The 21,591-nt window shown below is 38.7% G+C and overlaps 1 pseudogene; it reads left to right on the top strand.

Moving 5' to 3' along the window:
- Window positions 1-4,883: 4,883 nt before the first annotated feature.
- LOC144302173 (small ribosomal subunit protein eS1 pseudogene) lies at window positions 4,884-18,250 on the top strand (annotated as a pseudogene).
- Window positions 18,251-21,591: the final 3,341 nt, after the last annotated feature.

Genomic DNA, 21,591 nt, shown 5'->3' with positions numbered 1-21,591 from the left:
CCAGTTTTGCCAAGGGGTTGTGCAATCATTTCTGCACTTAACTTTGTACAGGAGACAGAAATACCAAACTTACCAGAAATACTAGATACTGGCTTGCAGTTAAACTAGTTAATGGGAATTAAGGAAAGACACTTGTGACACAAAAAGCTAAAACTTAGGGCTTTGAACTAAATGAACTAAATGATGAGATTCTGACATTTGTAAGGGGGGGGCAGGTATCCCCTCTCCAATCCTGTGCAGGTTTTAACTAGTATCCTTTTATTTGGTTAAAGGCCAAATGGAAGGCATTTAGGGCATTAGGGCTTAATAAAAGTCATCCTGTCCCTAAGGATTGCAGAGGAGTAGTGGTGGCTCTGGCAAATAATAGATTATGCAGATGTGATTTTCCATTCACTTAGTTTTGCCAATGTGTAGATGGACGGGCATTTTAAGTAGGAATGGGTACTACTTGAGAATAAGTTTCCTTATTAGGACAAATAGGGCCCTTGATGCGTGCCTACAATCTAAAAGGTTTTTTCATCCTGGTGAACATCAGAAGAAACCTTTACGTGGGAAGAACAGTTAGTTCATCTTTACATTGAGAATTTTTGAATTCCCGAAGGTAGGCAAACTTACCCTCTGGATTGAATCTGGCCAGTTTGTTTCCAGCTTTTCAAAGCCCTAACCATTCACTTAATGCATTGTGTATGACCACCTTCACATTTTTATTTTTATTTTTTTATGATTTAAAGGATTTTATTTATTCATGAGAGACCTAGGCAGAGGGAGAAGCAGGCTCTCCCGCAAGGATCACAGTGCAGGATTCCATCCCTGATCCCAAGATCAGGACCTGAGCCTAAGGCTCAACCACTGAGCCATCCAGGTATCCCCACTGCCTTCACATAATGGCTGCATTGACTAGTTGTGACAGACCGTGACTCAAAAAACTGCCAAGTAATTACTGACCTCTTAGAGGAAAATTTCTGCATGCTGATAACTAATTTAGTCCACAGGTGACTGATCCACCTCTCTCCACCCTGAGCCTGATTTATAGGTAGCTCTACCCTCTCTTCCTGCAAAACCCAGAATTAGACTGTTGAATGTTTTAGACCCACTTAGGTGACCCTGATGATTAACGGTAGTTTTCCTACTGAGAACTAAGTTTATATCTCCACTGTGTTGGTCTAGAAAACTGAGTTCATGGCTATTTCCTGGACAGTGTCTTGTGAACTCACTCACTATATGGCTAATTGGCAGCAGGATAGGAGGGTTGGTAATAAAGCAAGGGTAATGAAAAGTTTATCCCTTCCCCCAGCAAATAATGAAAATACCTAACCCTTAGTTTCACTCTGAAGTATAATCCTAGAAGCTTTCCGATTTTGATGGTGAAAACTGAAGTCCTAAGAAACCAGGTATCTGGTATGAGGGATCCTGCTGTTTTGTGCCTATTAAACTTTAATACTTTGAGTGCATCCAAGGATGAGTAATATTGGGAATACAGCACAACTGTCTTGCATTATTCATTCCATTCACTGGTGCAGAATTCCCCACTATGAGATCTGATGATGGAATTACATCATAAATTTTGGCATATCATAGGAAAACCATTGTGCTAGGATGAGTACCTAGAGCTCTAAGCAGGGAACAAAAATGCCCTCTGTTTTAACCTTACATTCAATTTAACGTTACACATTCAACTTTTATAAATAACGTGGTCAGAGAAGACATTTACTTAGTATGACATTTGAGTAGAGAAAAGAGGTAAAAGTGAGCCATATGGATATCAGAAAGAATATTGATGGACATATGTTGGTTTGTTCAAATCTAAGGCACACCAGGGAGGCCAGACCAGCGTAAGTAAAAAAAGGAGTAAGATTAAGTAGGAAGCAAAGAGCCATTATCAATTTGTGATTTTTGTAGACCGTAAGGAAAATCTGGCTTTTACTTGTAATGCCATGAAGAACCATTGGGAGTGTTCAGTGGAAGAGTGAGCTGATGATAAAAGCTCGCTATGGAGTGCCAGTCGATGTGTAATGAGTAGAATGTGGTCCTCATCATCCAATGGGAAAGATTGGGACGTAGAAGGGATTTCCTTATAGTATGGAAGACGAGCATGTTCTAGAGAGACTTGGGATGCTATGAGATCCCAGGATCCCAGTAGAGAGGCCCTGGCTAGGCTTGGGTCAGATGACCCCAGTACTCCTGGGTTTATGATCATGTTTACAAGAGTGTAAGCCATAAAACCAGCATATAAATGTGAGGTTTTTGAGAGCCATACATATGGAGGCTGAATGGTCACTCGGCAGAATTTAGTACAGATGGGTCTCTCTAGACTGATCCATACTCTGGAACATTTGTTTCCATAATTAAAACTCTCTTACACTTAGTTGCCAACCTTTTCAACCTTGTGGAGTTCCTCCAGATACTCCCAAGGGTGGTCAGCTATTGCTGTGTAATAAACCATAAGAACTCAGAAGCATACAGCAAGTATTTAGCACCTGATCTCAGCTAGGCTCCCCTTCTGGAGGACAGCCGGTGTTTGTTACTTCAGACGGCAGTGGCAGAGACAGGCTGGCTTCACCCTGCAGGTGTGTGGGTCTGCTCCACATGTCTCAGCCTCCTGGGAAGAGTGGGCAAGCCAGCACATGTTCCTCTCCTCATGACAGCAGAAACACAAGATAGTACATTTCAAGCTAGTGCTTGTCTTGTCTTTGCACGGCAAAAAAGCAAGTCACGTGGCCAAGGAAAAAGCCATGGGATGAGGAAATTACTACTTAAGTTGGGGAGACTGCAGAGTCCCGTGCAGAAGGCACAGATAACAGCCGGCAATCTACTGTACCAGGTTTCCCATTGCTGGTATTAGTGTGTTGTTTTCTCAGTTTCCCAGCAAGCAGATCTGTCTAGGATACTCCCCAGTGAGTTTTGCTGCAAGGCAAAGACTAACATCAAAGATGCAGAAAATCCTAGATATTAACCCAGCCTTTTCTGTTTATAGAGCGTATGCATGTGACCAGGCTTGGTCAATCAGATGCATCCAAACCTGACATCTGGAACCAATAACCCCCCAAAAGTAGGGACAGTAGAAAATCTATTTGAGGGGGTCAGCTTCTCAAAAGGTGAAGGATAGGTGCGGAGGAGGGTGAGGGATGAACCTGGGAGTGGGAGGTATTGCTTGCTCCAGTGGCCAGATGGCTTGTCTGTGTCAGCAGCAGCGGGCAAGCTGTGATGACCAGGGTTTGGCAGTGCTCGTGACCACACTGAACTGACTGGTGTAACTTTGGCTGTTAAACTTCCTTCCAAGCCTGTTTCTCCCCTCTTCCTGCAGAGTCTGCAAACTACCAAGTGGTCTTATTCAAAAAATATAATAAAACCACCTCCTTTTCTGCTTAAATCAGCTGGCATTTTCTATTTTTTACAACCAAGAATTGTCACTGATAATACTTCTCAGTTGTGATGCTGAATTGGTGGCCATCTCAATTCCTAGCCCTTCTAATCCATTCTTCACTTAGCAGTGAAAATGAACGTCTTAAAATATAAATAAATCAGACCACATCACTCCTTTGCTTTGAAATACATACCCCCTCAAACCTTGTCATGACCTTAGCACATTGTCTGACGTGGAAAGAAAAAAACAATGCAATCTTTCCGTGGCATCCTGTTGCCTTTAGACTTAAATCCAAACTCTTAGTAGCCTGCAAGAATCTTCATTACTGAGCCAACCACCTAACACTCCAAGTTCCTCCCAACTATTCTCTCGCAACTGTCTTCTGCATACCAGGAGGAGCTTCCTTGGTTTTAGGAATGTGCAGCAGGAGCTCCAACAGTAAGCCACTTGGGAAGAGGAGGAGAAAAAGGTAAGATGGAGACACCCTGGAACTGGGTGCCTCATGATAGTACTTCTCAGGCTTGGAACCAATTTTTTAATCCTTATTTTGCTTACTGCCTGCACGGCCTTTGTAATTACAATAGTGTTTGTTTTAAAACATGCTTCGAGAAGTAAGCAGCCTAAATTTTTTAAACTTCTTAAGCTATAAAATAGGCCTACAGTCTGATGTTGTTTAAACTGGCTTATTTTCTCAATATAATGGATATATTTTTTATTAAAGCTAATAAGTTGCCAGACTCGTAAGACAAACACTCTTCCTCCTCCGCAAAAGATTGTCTCATTAGGCAATATAAAGAGAATTCTAACAGTATTTGCATATTATGAGGATTCTCTGCTTCAGTCTAAGACTTATTTGAAAGAAAGTTTTCAAATGACCTCTGGTTTCCAAATCAGCATGTGTAAAGGACCTTAGAAATCACCACTCCATCCTAACAAGTAAAAAGCTGAAAAATTAACAGCTCATTTTAGATCCATAAGAGAGGTGAGGTCACAGGGCAAACTGCTGCTCCCCAAATTGGGGCCAGACAGGCAGATAGAGGGAATCACAATGTAACTGGAACAGAATCCCACAAGTAGAAATCTGTGAAAGCACTAGTTCCCCCAGGAAAAACTAACCAGACCCTAACCTGGGATTTTATCAGAGCCTAGTGACCCACAGAAGAGAAATCTTCAACTCCAGCCTCTTCTAGCCTTCTGTTGTTGGAGGCGGGGGGGGGGGGGGGGGGGGGGCGGTTGTGGGGTAGGGGAACTCAGAAGCACTTGTGAAGTTTACAGTGCAGAGGTACAGACATGCTAAAAGATTGAGACCTAATCCCGGGACTATAGACCACTTTCTTCCACCCACATTACTAAAGGCCTACACCAATCCTTTTTCATTCATGTCTGGCTATCAAAAAAATTAGAAGGGCCAAACCCACAGTTTAAAGAGCTAATAAGCATCAGAACCAGACTCAGATATGGCTGGGATGTTAGAATTAACAGTGAATTAAAGCAACTGATTAATATGCTAAGGGCTATAATGGACAAAGTAGACCTCATACAGGAACAGATAAGCAAGGTAAACAGAAAACTTCTAAGAATCAAAAAAATGCTAGAGATCAAAAACACTAACAGAAATGAAGATCTTTAATGAGACAGGATATTGCTGAAGAAAGAATCTGAGCTTAAGGAATGCTCCCATAGAAACTGCCAAAACTGAAATGCAAAGAGAAAAAAAAACCCAATAGAACGAACTATCCAAGAGCTATGAGACAACTACAAAAGGCATAACTTACATGGAACAGTAACCAAAAAAGAAAAGAACACAGAAATACTTCTGAAACAATAATAGCTGAGAATTTCACCCATATTCATATCAGATTGCTGTAGACTGTGTCCTTCCCCCCCAATTCATGTTGAAACCTAATCAATAACCTGTTATTTGGAGGTAATTAGATCATAAGGATGGGATTGGTTCCCTTATAAAAGAGAGCCCAGGGGCGCCTGGGTGGCTCAGTTGGTTAAGCGTGTGCCTTCGGCTTGGGTCATGATCCCAGGATCCTGGGATAGAGCCCTGCATCAGGCTCCCTGCTCAGTGGGGGAGTCTACTTCTCCCCCTCCCTCTGCCTCTCTCCCTGTCTTGTGCACGCGCTCTCTCTCTCAAATAAATAAGTAAATCTTAAAAATAAATTAAAGCCCAGAGAGCTCCCCTAGCTCTTTGTACTATGTCAGCACACAGCAAAAAGACAAAACAACTATCTATGAATCAGGAAGTGGATCCTCTGCATCTGCCAGTGTCTTGATCTTGGATTACCAGCCTCAATGACTGTGAGAAATGCATTTCTATAGTTTATAATCCACCTAATTTATGATACTCTGTTATACCAACCCAAACAGACACCAAAGTACAGATCCAAGAAAACTAGATTACACCAAACAGAATAAATGCCAAACACACACCCCTAAACAATAACAACCAAATTATACCTAGGCCTATCATTTTCCAACTATAGATAATCAAAGATGGAGGAAAAAATCCTGAAAGAAGCCAGAGGAAAAACCTTACCTATAGCGTAGCAAACCATTACATCTCAATTTTCAGAAATGATTAAACCAAGGAGAACAATGTGAAATGTTCAAAATATTGAGAGGGGCACCTGGGTGTCTCAAGTCAGTTAACCCTCCAACTCTTGATTTCGGCTCAGGTCATGATCTCAGGGTCGTGGGATTGAGTCCTCTGTCAGGCTCCACACTAAGCATGGAGCCTGCTTGAGATTCTCCCTCTCCTGCCACCCTGCCTCCAGCTCATGTGCAATGGCTTGCTTGCTCTCTCAAAAAAATTTTTAAATAAAATTTAAAAATAAAATACTAAGGGAAAAAAGCTACCAACTTAGAATTCTGTACCTCGTGAAAGTGTCCTTCAAAAATGAAGGAGAAATACTCTCAGGTTAAAAAAAAATTGAGGGCGGGCATTTGTTGCCTTCCAAGAAATGTTAAAAGAAGCTCTTTAGAAAGAAGGAAAATAATATAGAAAGAAGGAAAATAATATAGATCAGAAACTCAGATCTACATAAAAGAAGAATAACGAAGAATTAAGTGAAAATAAACTTTTTTCTTATTCTTAACTGACCTAACAGTTTGTTCAAAATAATGCCAACAGTGCTATTTGATTAACTATTTGAGTATGTGTGCTTTCACATATGCTTATAAAGTGAAATGAATGACAGCAATGATGTAAGAGATGGGAGAGAGGAATTCAAACTTTCTTATTAAAAAGTACTCCCAGGCAGCCCTGGTGGCTCAGTGGTTTAGCGCCACCTTCAGTCTGGGGCATGATCCTGGAGACCTGGGATTGGGTCCTGCATCAGGCTCCCTGCATGGAGCCTGCTTCTCCCTCTGCCTGTGTCTCTGCCTCTCTCCCTCTCTCTCTCTCTCTGTCTCTCATGAATAAATAAATAATCTTTGAAAATAAAATAAAATAAAATGTACTCCCACTAGTGGCAAAGCAGTGTAGTGTTATTTGGAAGTGGATTTGTATTAGTTGTAAATGTCTACTACAAGCTCTCGGACAACAATTAAAAAAAATTTTTAACTATAACTGATTAAGTAAGGACAAAGTGGAATTATAAAGTGCTAAACTAAAAAGCACAGGAGACAAACATAATGGAAGACAAAAATAGTACAAATAGCAACATATAGAAAATGGTAGAGATTAACCCAACTACATCAATAATCACCTTGACTATCAATGATACAAACACACAAAAGAGATTGTCAGAATGGATAAAAAAATAACCCAACTATATGTTGTCTACAATAAACCCACTTTAAATATAAAGACACAGGGATGCCTGGGTGGTTCAGTCAGTTAAGCATCCAACGTTTGATTTTGACTCAGGTCAAGATCTCATAGTCCTGGGATCAAGCCCTGTGTCAGGCCCAGAGTAGAGTCAGCTTGAGATTTCTCTCTCTCTCTCTCTCTCTCTCTCTCTCTCTCTCCCCACCCCATGCCCCTCCCCTCACTCATACTCTCTCCCTCTAAAATAAATAAAAAATTTAAAAATAGAAAGACACCTATATACATATAAAAAATAAGTAGATGAAGAAAAATATACCATGCTAATACTAACAGAAAGCGGGGAGGTGGATGGGGGGGATGGGGTGACTGGGTGACAGGCACTGAGGAGGGCACTTGATGGAATGAGCACTGGGTGTTATACTATATGTTGGCAAATTGAACTTAAATAAGAACAAATATTAACAAAAAGCAAAAAACAAAACTTAAGGTCATAATAAACACATTTTTTTTAAGGTTGTATTTTTAAGTAATCTCTACCCCAACCATAGGGCTTGAATTTACAACTCTGAGATCAAAAGTCACATGCTCTACTGACTGAACCAGCCAGGTGCCTCTAAGCATTGTTTTTTTTTAAGGTAATGTCCATGAATTTTCTTCCTGAAAAAATTACTATTTTCTCTTTGTAATTTGTTGTAATACACTGTGAGACTATATAAATATACTGTTTCTCACTACAAAAAAAAGTAGTTATATTAACTTCAGACAGCTGACTTCAGAGTAAGTAAAGTTATCAGAGTTTAAAAAGAGATACTACATAATCATAACAATCATAATCATAAAGGGGTCAATTCTTCAAGAAGATAAAACAATCCTCAGTGTATGCACCTAACAGAGCATCAAAATATGTGAAGCAAAAACTGATAGAACTGCAAGGAGAAATAGATGTCTCCAATAGTAGAGCTAGAGAGTTCAACTCCCCTCTATCAGAAATGGACGGACCAAGCAAGCAGAAAATCAGTAAGGTCATAGTTGAACTCAACAATACTATCAATAAACTGGATATAATGGACACCTGTGTAGACCAGCAGAAAACATATTCTCAAACTCACATGGAATATTCACCTAGATGGACCACATGTGGGCCATAAGACAAATGTAAACAAGTTTTTAAATATGGAAATCAGGGAAATCAGGGTGGCTCAGTGGTTGAGGAGCTGCCTTTGGCTCAGGGCGTTATCCAGGAGTCCTGGGTTGAGTTCCCTGCAGGGAGCCTGCTTCTCCCTCTGCCTATATCTCTGCCTCTCTCTCTGTGTCTCTCATGAATAAATAAAGGAAATCTTTAAAAAAGAAGGAAATCATACAATGCCTGCTCAGACTAAAACAGAATTAAACTAGAAATCAATAACAGACAACTGGAAAAGCCTCAAATAATTGGGAGGTCAGACAACACACTTCTAAATAACACGTCAAAGAAGAAATTTCAAGAGAAATTTAACAATATTTTTAACTAAATGGAAAAAAACCCCACAACTTACCCAACTTGAGTGATGCAGTGAAAGCAGTGCTTAAATAATATTTTTAGTATTGACTACAAATATTAGGAAGAAAGGTGTAAAATCAGTCATCTAAACCTCCACCTTAGGAAATTAGGAAAAGAGCAAATTAAATGCAAAAGAAACAGAAGAAAATAAATAATTATTAAAATTAGGGCAAAAGCCAATAAAGTTGAAGGTAAGAATTCAAAAGAAAATCAGTGAAAACAAAGCTAGTACTTTAAAAAGATTAATAAAATTGATAAACTAGTGAGGCTAAGGAAGAAAGAGAGAGGACACAAATTACTAATATCAGAAATGAAGGGGCAGCCCAGGTGGCTCAGCGGTTTGGCACCGCCTTTAGCTCAGAGTCTGATCCTGGAAACCTGGGATCGAGTCCCACGTCGGGCTCCCTGCATGGAGCCTACTTCTCCTGCCTGTGTCTCTGCCTCTCTCTCCCTGTGTCTCTCATGAATAAATAAATAAAATCTTTAAAAAAAAAATGAAGAAAGGGTCCTTGCCTCAGATCCCATGGACATTTACATGATAATAAAGTACCATGGGGATGCCTGGGTGGCACAGTAGTAGTTGAGCATCTGCCTTCAGCTCAGGGCGTGATCCCGGGGTCCTGGAATTGAATCCCACATCGGGCTCCTTGCAAGAAGCCTGCTTCTCTCTCTGCCTATGTCTCTGCCTCTCTTTTTCTGTGCGTCTCTCATAAGTAAATAAATAAAATCTTTAAAAAAAAGTACTATGAACAACTCTATGCCCACAGATTTGACAAACTAGATGAAATGGACCAATTTCTTGAAAGACACAATCTACTAAAACTCCTACAAGAAGAAATGGACAATTTGAATGACCTGATATCTATTAAAGAAATTAAATCAATAATGAATAATCTTCCAAAAATGCACCAAATCCAGATGGATTACTGGTAGATTCTATGAAACATTTAAGGAAGAATTTAATGCCAATTCTCTTTAGTGTCTTAAAAGATAGAAGCAGAGGGAAAACTTTCTAACTTATTCTAGGAGGAGAGCATTGTCCTAAAACCAAAACCAGAAAAAAACATTACAAGAAAACTACAAACCAATACCTCATGAACATAATATAAAAATATTAGCAAATCTAGTCCAACAATGTATACAAAGAATTTTACAGCATGACTAAGTGGGATTTATCCGAGTTGCAAGACTGATTCAACATTTAAATATCAATTAATGTAATCCATCACATCCACATGGTAAAAAAGAATAATCACAGAATCATATCTACAGATACAGAAAAAGCATCAACAAAATCTAGCATCCATTAATGATAAAACTTAGTAAACGGAGGTGCCTGGCTAGCTTAGTCAGTGGAGCATGTGACTCTTGATCTTGGGGTTGTCAGTTTGAGACCCATATGTGGTATGGAGTTTACTTAAAATTAAAAGTTTAAAAGAAAAAAAAAGCTCTCAGTAGACTAAGAATGAAAGGGAATTTTCCCTGCTTGATAATCTACGAAAAAACCCAAAACCCTACAGCTGACATCCATCACACTTTAGTGAGAAACTAGAAAGCTTTACCACTAAGATCAAGAACAGATGCCATTCCTTTTCAGTATCATCCTGGAAGTCATAGGATGTCCTAGGCAATAACACAAGAAATGAAATTTAAAAATATACAGACTGAGAAAAAAGGAATAAGACTGCCTTTACTCATAAGGGACATGATTGTCTATGTAGAAAAGCTTAAAGAATCTACAAAAAAAGTAAAAATAAAAAACTGGAATTAACAATTCTAGCAACATTGTAGGATTCAAGGTTAATAAATAAAACTCTGTTGTTTTCCTATATATCAGCAATTAACAAAGAATTTGAAATTAAAAATAATGCCATGTACACTAACAAGAAAATGAAATAATTAGGTATAAATCTAACAAATTATATAGAAGACATATGAGGAAAACAAAGAAACTCTGGTCAATAAAATCCCAAGAATACTAAATAAATAAAGAGGTATTTATCATGGATAGGAAGACTCAATATTGTCAAACTGTTGGTTATTTCCAACTTGATCCAATACAATAGAGATCTTTGAGAGTTATTTTGTGGATACTGACACACTGATTCTAAAGTTGATATGGAGAGTCAAAAGAACCAGAATGATCAACAAAATATTGAAGGAAAAAACAAAGTTGGACTTCAAGACATTCTAAAAGCTACAGTAATCCAAAGTAATATTAGAGAAAGAACAAATAGATCAACAAAAGAGAATAGAGAGCCCAAAAATAGACTCATATAAATATAGTTAACTGATCTTTAACAAAGGAGTAGAAGCAATACATAGGAGAAAAGATGGTCTTCTCAATAAATCATGCTGGAATAACTGAACATCTACATGCAAAAAGTGGGGGAAAGGGAATGTAGACACAGTCCTTACACCTTTTACAACAATTAAGTCAAATTGGGTTAGAGACCTAAATGTAAAATACAAAACTATAAAACTCCTAGAAGATATCATAGGAGAATACCTAGATGATCCTGGATATGGTGATGATTCTTCAGCTATAACACCAAAGGAACAATCCATGAAAGAAATAATTGATAAGATTTCATTAAATTTAAAAACTTCTACTTTATGAAAATCTCAAGAGAATGAGAAGACAAGCTACAGACTGGGAGAAAATATTTGTAAAAGATATATTTGCTAAAGGACTGTTATCCAAAATATACAAATAACTTCTTTTTTTAAAGATTTATTTATTTGTTCATGATAGACAGAGAAAGAGAGAGAGAGAGAGAGAGAGAGGGAGAGAGGCAGAGATACAGGCAAAGGGAGAAGCAGGCTCCATGCCAGGAGCCGATGTGGGACTCGATCCCAGGACTCCAGGATCGCACCCTGGTCCAAAGGCAGGTGCTAAACTGCTGAGCCACCCAGGGATCCCCCAAATAACTTCTTTTTTACAAGTAAACTCTACACCCAATGTGGGGATCAAACTTATAACCTCAAGATCAACAGTCCCATGCTCCAATGACTGAGCCAGCTAGGCACTCCTGCAAAGAGCTCTTGAAATTCAGCAATACAAAAATGAACAACCTGTTTAAAACATGAACCAAAGACTTTAGGAGACATCTTCACCAAAGAGATACACAGAAGGTAAATGAGCATATGAAAAAATGCCCTACGTCATGTCACCAGGATATGCAAAATGAAACAACAATGTGATGATATCTCTTAGAATGTCTCAAATCCAAAACCTGACAATATCAAATGCTGATGAAAATGTGAAGCAATAGGAATTCTCATTCACTACTGGTGGGAAGGCAAAATTGTTTAGCCACTTTGGAAAACAGAATGGCAGCTTCTTGGAAAACTAAACATACTCTTACCATATGATCCAGCACACTCCTTGGTCTCTTTACCCAAAGAAGTTGAAAATTTAGGGGCCCCTGGGTGGCTGAGTCTTTTGAGTATCTGCGTTCAGCTCAGGTCATGATCTCAGGGCCCCAGGATTGAGCCCTGTGTCGGGTTCCCTGCTCACCAAGGAGTCTCTTTCTTCCTCTCCTTCTGCTCCTCCTCCTGCTTGCATGTGTGCTCTCTCTAAGTAAAATCTTAAAAAAAAAAAAAAAGAAGTTGAAAATTTACATCCGCACAAAAGCCTGCACACAGATGTTTATAACAGCCTGATTCATAATTGCCAAAACTTAGAGTCAACCAAGATGTTCCTCATTGGGTGAATGGATCAACTATGGTACATCCAGAAAACAGAATATTATTCAGCACTAAAGCAGCCAACTTATCAAGCGCTGAAAAGATATGAAAGAAATTTAAATGAATATTACTAAGTGAAAGCAGCCAATTTGAAAAGTCTACATAACTATATGATTCCAACTATATGACATTCTGGAAAAGGCAAAACTGTGGAGACACTAAAAATGTCAGTGATAGCCAGGGGCTCGGGGTGGGGGAGAAGGATGAATGGGCTGAGCACAAAGGAGTTTTATGCAGTGGAAGTATGCCGTATGACATTATAATGATGAATACATGACTTTACACATTTTTCTAGACCCACAGAATGGACAACAGGAACAGTGAATCCTAATATAAACTGAGGACTTTGGTGATTATGATGTTTCAATGTAGGTTTATCAGTTGTAACAAATACACCACTCTGGTAGGGGATGTTGATAATGGGAGAAGCTATGCATGTGTGGGCTCACTGGGTATGTAGGAAATCTTTGTACTTTCCTCTTAATTTTGCTGTGAACCTAAAATGTCCCTAAAGAATTAAGGTCTTAAAAAATAAAGTCTTTCTTTTTATAAAGATTTTATTTATGTATTTGAGAGAGAGAGCAAGAATGAGTAAGGAAGAGCACGAGTGGGGGAGGGGCAGAAGAAGAGGGACAAGCTCTCCGTTGGGCCAGGGAACCCAGCGTGGGGGTGGATCTCTGGACTGTGAGATCATGACCAGAGCCAAAGGCAGATGCTTAACTGACAGAGCAACCCAGGTGCCCCCCAAAAATAAGGTCTTAAAAGAAAAAGTTAGAGTTATACACAACCCAACAATTCCATTCCTTGTTATTTATCCGAGGTATCTGAAAACATATGATCATACAAAAACTTATACATGAATGTTCATAGTAGCACTATTCATAACAGCCAAAAAGTAAAAACAATCCAAGTGATCCTTCAACTCTTGGATGGTTAAATGTGATATGTCCATATAGTAGAATATTATTTGGCAGTAATACAAGGAATGGAATATTGTTACAGGCTACCACATAGATGATTCTTCTATATATTTTGCTAAATGAAAAAGCCAATCAAAAAAGAACATATGTTGTATGATTTAATTTATATAAAATGTCCAGGACAGACAATTTTATATACAGAGAAAGTAGTACATTAGTGTTTTTCTAGGGCTGGGCATTTGCAGGAGGAATAGGGAATGACTGGTAGTAGGTTTGGTAGTAGGTTTCCTTTAAGGATGACGAAAATATTCGAAAACAGATTGTGGTGATGGTTGCATAACTTTGTGAATATACTAACCGTGTTGAATTGCCCTTTAAGTGGATAAATTTTATCTTTATAAAGCTGTTAAATTCTAGTCACCAAAAGGCAGTATTAAGAGTGAAAAAGGCAAGTCATTCTGACAGTGTTGCCACATCTGAAGGAGAACTTTTTTTTTTAAGATTTTATTTATTTATTCATGAGAGACACAGAGAGAGAGGCAGAGACACAGGCAGAGGGAGAAGCAGGCTGCCTGTGGGAAGCCCAACGTGAGACTCGATCCCGGGACCCCAGGATCACGCCCTGGGCCAAAGGCAGACGCTCAACCACTGAGCCACCCGGGTGCCCCTGACGGAGAACTTTTACCAGAATATGTAGAAAAGGGCAGACAACCTTTGGAAGCCAGCTCCCCAAACAATCCCCACTGGTCTTTTCTTCCTGATTTTTACACCCTTGTCTAGTTAGTTCTCTCACATGCTGAGCTAGACAGACTTCTGCAACCAAGAGTGTTACACACATGACAAAATATAACTTCAAAAGCTAGGTCAGAAAAGACATGGAAGCTTCTGCCTTCCTCTCACCTGGGTCACTTGCTCTGGGCAAAGCCAGCAGCAATGTTGTGAGAAATGTCAAGCCACCCTAGGAAGAGTCCCCATGGCAAGGAACTGTGGCCTCCTGCCAACAGGCAGCACCAAGTGGCCAGCCATGTAAGTAAGCCATCTTGGAAGTGGATCTCCAGTCCTACTCAAGCCTGAGGATGACTGCAGCCCTAGTTAACCTGTTGACTACAACTTCATAAAACAAACAAACAAACAAAAAAAAAAAACAAGCCAGAAGCACCCATCTAAGCCATACCAGGTTTCCTGACGCACAAAAACCAAGATGAAAAATGTTTACTGGGGTTTTAAGCCAGTATTTCTTGAAGGTAACTATTACTCAGAACAGATAATATACAACCCAATTTTCTAAAAAATGGACAAAATCTTCAACAGACATTTCATGTAGAAAAGAAAAAAAGAAAAAAAGATAAGGGAGTGTCTAGGTGGCACAGTCAGGTGTCCGACTCCTGATTTCATCTTAGGTCATGATCTCAGGGTTGTGGGATGGAGCCCTGCATCTCTGTACTCAGCAGGGAGCCTGCCTGGGATTCTTTCTCCATCTCCCTCTGCCCTTCCCACTTGTGCTCGCTCTCTCGCTCTCTCTCAAGTAAATAAAGAAATCTTTAAAAAGTTTTACTTAATAAGACAAAAAGGATATGCAGGGATGCCTGGCCAGCTCAGTCAGCAGTATGTACAACACTTGATTTTAGGGTTATGAGTTCGAGCCCCACATTTGGTGTAAACATAACTTAAAAATAAAATGCTTTTTTAAAAAGTATATGCAAATAGCTAATAAGCTTAGCAGGGAAGTTCATATTAAAGCTGCAATGAAATATTGCTATATACCAACTAGAATGACAAATTTTAAGAGTGACAATAACAAGTGTTGATGAGGATATGGAACAACTAGAACTTTCATATGTTGCAGGCAGAAATTTACACTGGTACAGCCACTTTGAAAAACTATTTGACAATACATCTTAATGCTAAGTATTTATAAACCTTAAGACTTAGTAATTTCACTCCTGAATTTATACCCCTGAAAACTGAGTAGCTTACATCTATAATAAACATGTACAGGAATACTCTTAGTAGATTTATTCATAATAGATCCAAACTGGCGACAACTCAAAGGTCTTTTCTTTTTAAAGACTTTATTTATTTATTCATGAGAGACAGAGAGAGAGAGAGAGAGGCCGAAGGCAGACGCTCAACCACTGAGCCACCCAGGTGCCTAACCCAAACATCTTTCAACAGGAAAGTAATAAATAAACTGTGGTATACTTATACAATGGAATACTATACAACAACAAAATAATTAACAACTGCTACATTGATTACATGGATGAATCAAACTGCTTTAATATTGTTGAATGTAATAAGCCAGACACAGAAGAGGACACACTGTATGACTCCACCGATATGAAGCTGAAAACCAATAAAACAAACTGTTGTTGATAGAAATTTAAAAAGTGATTACTTCTGGGACGTCTGGGTGGCTCAGTGGTTGAGCATCTGACTTCAGCTCAGGGTGTGATTCTGGGGTCCTGAGATCCAGTCCCGCATCGGGCTCCCCACAGGGAGCCTGCTTCTCCCTCTGCTTGTGTCTCTGCCTCCCCCTCTCTGTGTCTCTCATGAATAAATAAATAAAGTCTTTGAAAAAAAAAGAGTGGTTACTTCTTAGGAGGTTATATTGCTTGGAAAGGGTCATGAGGGAGCTTTTTGTGTTACTAGAATATTCTATATCCTTTTTTTTTTTTTAGAATATTCTGTATCTTGATCTGGGTGTGGTTACAGGACTGTAATCAGATGGAAATTCATCAAGTTGTATAACCAAATTCTATATACATTTCAATAATCAATACCTCAATTAACAAGTTAAACTAAAATGGAGGGATTTATATAAAACACAAGCCATATAAAGAACAGAAGAAAATACTTAAAAATTATCATTAACAGGGACGCCTGGGTGGCTCAGCGGTTGAGCACCTGCCTTCGGCCCAGGGCGTGATCCTGGAGTCCCGGGATGGAGTCCCACGTCGGGTTCCCTGCATGGAGCCTGCTTCTCCCTCTGCCTCTGCCTGTCTGTGCCTCTCTCTCTCTCTCTCTGTGTGTCTCTCATGAATAAATAAATAAAATCTTTTTAAAAATAATATATCTAAAAAAATTACCATTAACAACATCTGAGTAGTAAGATAAAATATTATAGCTATGAATAAGAGTATATTACACCTAAAACTAAGAACAATTAGATAACAAGATAGAACTCTTCAAAAATTAAAGACATGATCGGTAGAATAGAAGTTCAATAAACAGTTGAAAGATAAAGAAAACTCCCAGGAAGCATAATACGAAAATCAAAGAGGTGGAAAGCACGAGTGATAAGAAGAAATTAAGAGTATTCCAAGAGATGGAGAATAATAGAATTTGCTGTGAGACCAGAGAATATGGGGGGGGGGGTAGATTTATTTAAGATAGAATACAAATAAATTTCCCAGAACTGAAGTAATAATTCTCTATATTGAAAATGCCCATTGAGTACCTGGCACACAAATCCATGTCATAAACGTTAAAGTATGCTGAAGAAAATCATAAAAGCATGGAATGCAACAGAGGAGATGGAAGGAGAGCAGCAGAGGAGAGGAGAGAGACAGAAATAGGGAGAACACAGGTCTCATTTGAAGAACCAGATAATGGGGCACGTGGCTGGCTCAGTCTGTAGAGCATGTAACTCTTGATCTCCAGGTCAGGAGTTTGAGTCCCACATGGGGCATAGAAATTATTTAAAAATAATTTTCAAAAAGCCCTAGACAACCAGATAATAGAATCAGAATAGGGACACCTGAGTGGCTCAGTGGTTGAACATCTACCTTCCACTCAGGGCGTGATCCTGGAGTCCTGGGATCGAGTCCCAGATTAGGCTCCTCGCAGGGAGCCTGCTTCTCCCTCTGCCTATGCCTCTGCCTCTCCCTCTCTATCTCTCATGAATAAATAAATAAATCTTTTAAAAAGATCAGAATAGCAGGGGACTTTTCAAGATCAATACAGGATGTTAGAAAAGAGTGGAGAAATGCCTTTAAAATTCTGAGGAGCCTTTTAGCTCCCAGAGCAGCGTCTTGGTGGTCGGCAAGAACAAGTGCCTTACGAAAGGTGGCAAAAAGGGAGCCAAGAAGAAAGTGGTTGATCCATTTTCTAAGAAAGATTGGTATTATGTGAAAGCACCAGCTATATTCAATATAAGAAATATTGGAAAAACACTAGTCACAAGAACTCAAGGAACCAAAATTGCATCTGATGGTCTCAAGGGTCGCGTTTTTGAAGTTAGCCTTGCTGATCTGCAGAATGATGAAGTTACATTTATGAAATTCAAGCTAATCACTGAGGATGTGCAGGGCAAAAATTGCCTGACTAATTTCCATGGCATGGATCTTACCCATGACAAAATGTGCTCCATGGTCAAAAAATGGCAGACCATGATTGAAGCTCATGTTGATGTAAAGACTACCGATGGCTATTTGCTTCATCTATTTTGTGTTGGTTTTACTAAAAAACGCAATAATCAGATTCAGAAGACCTCTTATGCTCAGCACCAACAGGTCCGCCAAATCTGGAAAAAGATGATGGAAATCATGACCTGAGAGGTGCAGACAAATGATTTGAAAGAAGTAGTCAATAAATTGATTCCAGACAGCATTGGAAAAGATATAGAGAAAGCTTGTCAGTCTATTTATCCACTCCATGATGTCTTTGTTAGAAAAGTAAAAATGCTGAAGAAGCCCAAGTTTGAATTGGGAAAACTTATGGAGCTTCATGGTGAAGTTAGTAGTTCTGGTAAAGCTACGGGGGATTAGACTGGTGCTAAAGTTGAACAAGCTGATGGATATGAACCACCAGTCCAAGAATCTGTTTAAAATTCATACATTTAATGGTGACAAATAAAAACATATTTGTGATGTTTAAAAAAATAAAATAAAATAAAATTCTGAGGAAAAATTATTTTCAACCTAAAATTCTATAGTCACTCGAACTTAAGTATGAGGATTGAATAAAAATATTTCCAAGCATGCAAAGACTCTCCTTCTTCGAAAAAAAATATTTATTTTCCGGGGCACCTCATTAGCTCAGGCGGTGGGACATGCAATTCTTGATCTTGGGGTTTTGAGTTTGAGCCCCATGTTGGGTTAAGATTACTTTAAAAAATAAAAATCTGGGCAGCCCCGGTGGTGCAGCGGTTTAGTGCTGCCTGCAGCCCAGGGTGTGATCCTGGAGACCTGGGATAGAGTCCCACATCAGGCTCCTTGCATGGAGCCTGCTTCTCCCTCTGCCTGTGTCTCTGCCCTCCCCCCTCCCCTGTGTTTCTCATGAATAAATAAATAATTCTTAAAAAAAAAAAAAAGAAGTCTTCACTTAAGAGAAATAAAAATAAAAATCTTTAAATGTATATGTAGTTCCTACATGATTTTTTTATTAAAATATTTTACTTATTTATTCATGAGAGACACACACACACACACAGAGAGAGAGAGAGAGAGAGGCAGAGACACAGGCAGAGGGAGAAGTAGGCTCCATGCAGGGAGCCCGACGTGGGACCCGATCCCAGGACTCCAGGATCATGCCCTGGGCTGAAGGCAGGCACAAAACCACTGAGCCACCCAGGGATCCCCTCCTACATGATTTTTAAGGAATGTCCTAGAAGATGTGCTTTGGCAAAATTAGGGCATAACTTTGGAAAGTGGAAGGAATGGACTCCAAGAGACTGAGCAACCCAGCCTGAAAAGCAGCCAAGGGAGGCCTAGTATGACAGTTGTGTGCCTGGCTTAGAGATGCCCAAGTCTACATTGGAGGGAAGTCTCTATGGGAATAATGAAATTGTGTTTTTTGCATTCAGAAAAATATTGAAAGGTTTTAACAGATTTGTTATTTTCCCAAATAGCTGTAGGAAGTTTAGTTACATGAACATGAAGAGCTTTGAAAATGAAAAGATAAAATGATTTTCAGCTCTAGGATAAAAAACAAAATTTGTAAAAGATAAGAAAGCCATTCATTCAATTCATCAAGAGAATATAATAATTGCATATATATGCACCCAACATCAGAGCACCTAAATACATAAAGCAGAATACATTAAGAGAATTCAAGAGAAAAATAGACATCAATACAATAATAGTGGGGGTGGGTACAACAACCCATGTTCAACAACGGATAGATCATCCAGACGGAAAAGCAATAAGAAACACTGGACTTGAACTATACGTTAGGCCAAATGACCATAACAGGACATTCCATGCAACAGCATGAGAATACATATTCTTGGGCAGCCCAGGTGGCTCAGTGGTTTAGCGCTGCCTTCGGCCCAGGGCGTGATCCTGGAGACCCGGATCGAGACCCACATCAGGCTCCCTGCATGGAGCCTGCTTCTCCCTCTGCCTGTGTCTCTGTCTCTCTCTCTCTTTCTCTCTCTGTGTCTTTCATGAATAAATAAAATCTTAAAAAAAAAAGAATACATATTCTTCTAAAGTGTACATGAAACATTTTCCGATAGAGATCATATGTTAGGATACAAAACAAGCCTTAACAATTATCATTCATTCATTCATTCATTCACTCATTCATTCATTCATTCATAGATCTTAAGTAATCTCTACACCCCACATGGGGCTCAAACTTACAACCCCAAGATCAAGAGTTGCATGCTCTACCAACTGAGCCAGCCAGGTGTCCCAACTCCTGAAAAATTTTAAGACTGAAAAGCATATTGAGTATCTTTCCAATCATAATTGGTATGAAACTAAAAATCATAACACAAAGAAATGTGGAAATTTTAAAAATATGTAGAAAATAAACAACACACACCTGAAAGACCAATCAGTCAAAGACAAATCACACGGAAAATTCAAAAACAAAGAGACAACCAAAAACGGATCGCAATATATCAAAACTTATGGGATGTAGCAAAATAATTCTAAAATGGAACTTGATAGCAATAAATGCCTATATTAAGAAAAAAGAAACATATCAAATAAACAATGCAACTTTACATCTCGAGGGATTAGAAAAAATAGAACAAACTAAGCCCAAAGTGAGTAGAAGGAAGGAAATAACATAGGCTAGAGCAGAAATAAATGAAATAGGGACTACAAAAACAACAGAAAAGATTGACAAAACTATAAGGATAGCTTTTTGGGGAAAAAAAACCCTGACAAATCTTTAAACTAAGAAAAAAGAGAGAAAACTCAAATAAATGAAGTTAGAAATGAAAGATGAGACATTACAAATAATACCACATAAATACAAAGGATAAGAAACTATGAATAATTATATGCCCACAAATTGGATAGCCTAGAGGAAATGAATAAATTTCTAGAAACAAATAACCTACCAAGACTGAATCATGAATAAATAGAAAATCTGAACAGACCAATGGTGAGTAAGGACGTTGGATCAGTAAACAAAAACCTCCCCAAAAAAGAAATGCCCAGGAACACATGGTTTCACCAGTGAATTCTAAAAAACATTTAAAGAAAAATTAATGTCAGTCTTTTCTGAACTCTCAAAAAAACTGAAGAAGAGGGTATACTTCCAGATTCATTTTATGAGACCAGCATAGTTTAACACCAAAGCCAGATAAAGGAAACTACAGGCAATTTTCCTAAGGTATACAGATGTAAACATTCTCAACAAAATATTGCAAACAGAAATCAACAGCACACTGAAAGGGTTCACCATGACTAAGTGAATAAGATTATCCCTGGGATTCAAAATGGTTTAACATATGCAAATCAATAAATATGACACAGTGCAGTAACGGGATGAACAATAAAGATCACATGAATATCTCAATAAATGCAGAAAAAGCATCTGACAATAAAACAGTATTTTCATGATAAAAATTGAACAAATTGGGTATAAAAGGAACATACCTCAGCATAATAAAGGCTATATATAACAAATCTACAGGTAATATTTTACTTGATAATGAAAAACTGAAAGCTTCCCCTCTAAGATCAGGAACAAAACAAAGATGCCCACTGTCACCACTCTTATTCAATACCATACTGTTAGTCCTAGCCAGAGCAGTTAGGGAAGTAAAAGAAATTAAAGGTTTGTAAATAGGAAACAGAGAAGCAAATTGTTATCTGTAGATGACATAATTGTACACATAGAAATCCTAGGAGTGACTAGCTGGCTCAGTCAGAAGACCATGTGACTCTTGATCTCACGGTTATGAGTTCAAGCCCCACACTGGGTGTAGAGATTACTTAAATACGTTAAAAACAAAGAAAGAAATCCTAATGACTCACTCAAAAAACTACTGGAACTA

The sequence above is a fragment of the Canis aureus genome, chromosome 31 (genome assembly GCF_053574225.1).
Source record: "Canis aureus isolate CA01 chromosome 31, VMU_Caureus_v.1.0, whole genome shotgun sequence".
Classification (NCBI taxonomy): Eukaryota; Metazoa; Chordata; class Mammalia; order Carnivora; family Canidae; genus Canis; species Canis aureus.
This window is presented reverse-complemented; position numbering and strand designations above follow the sequence as displayed.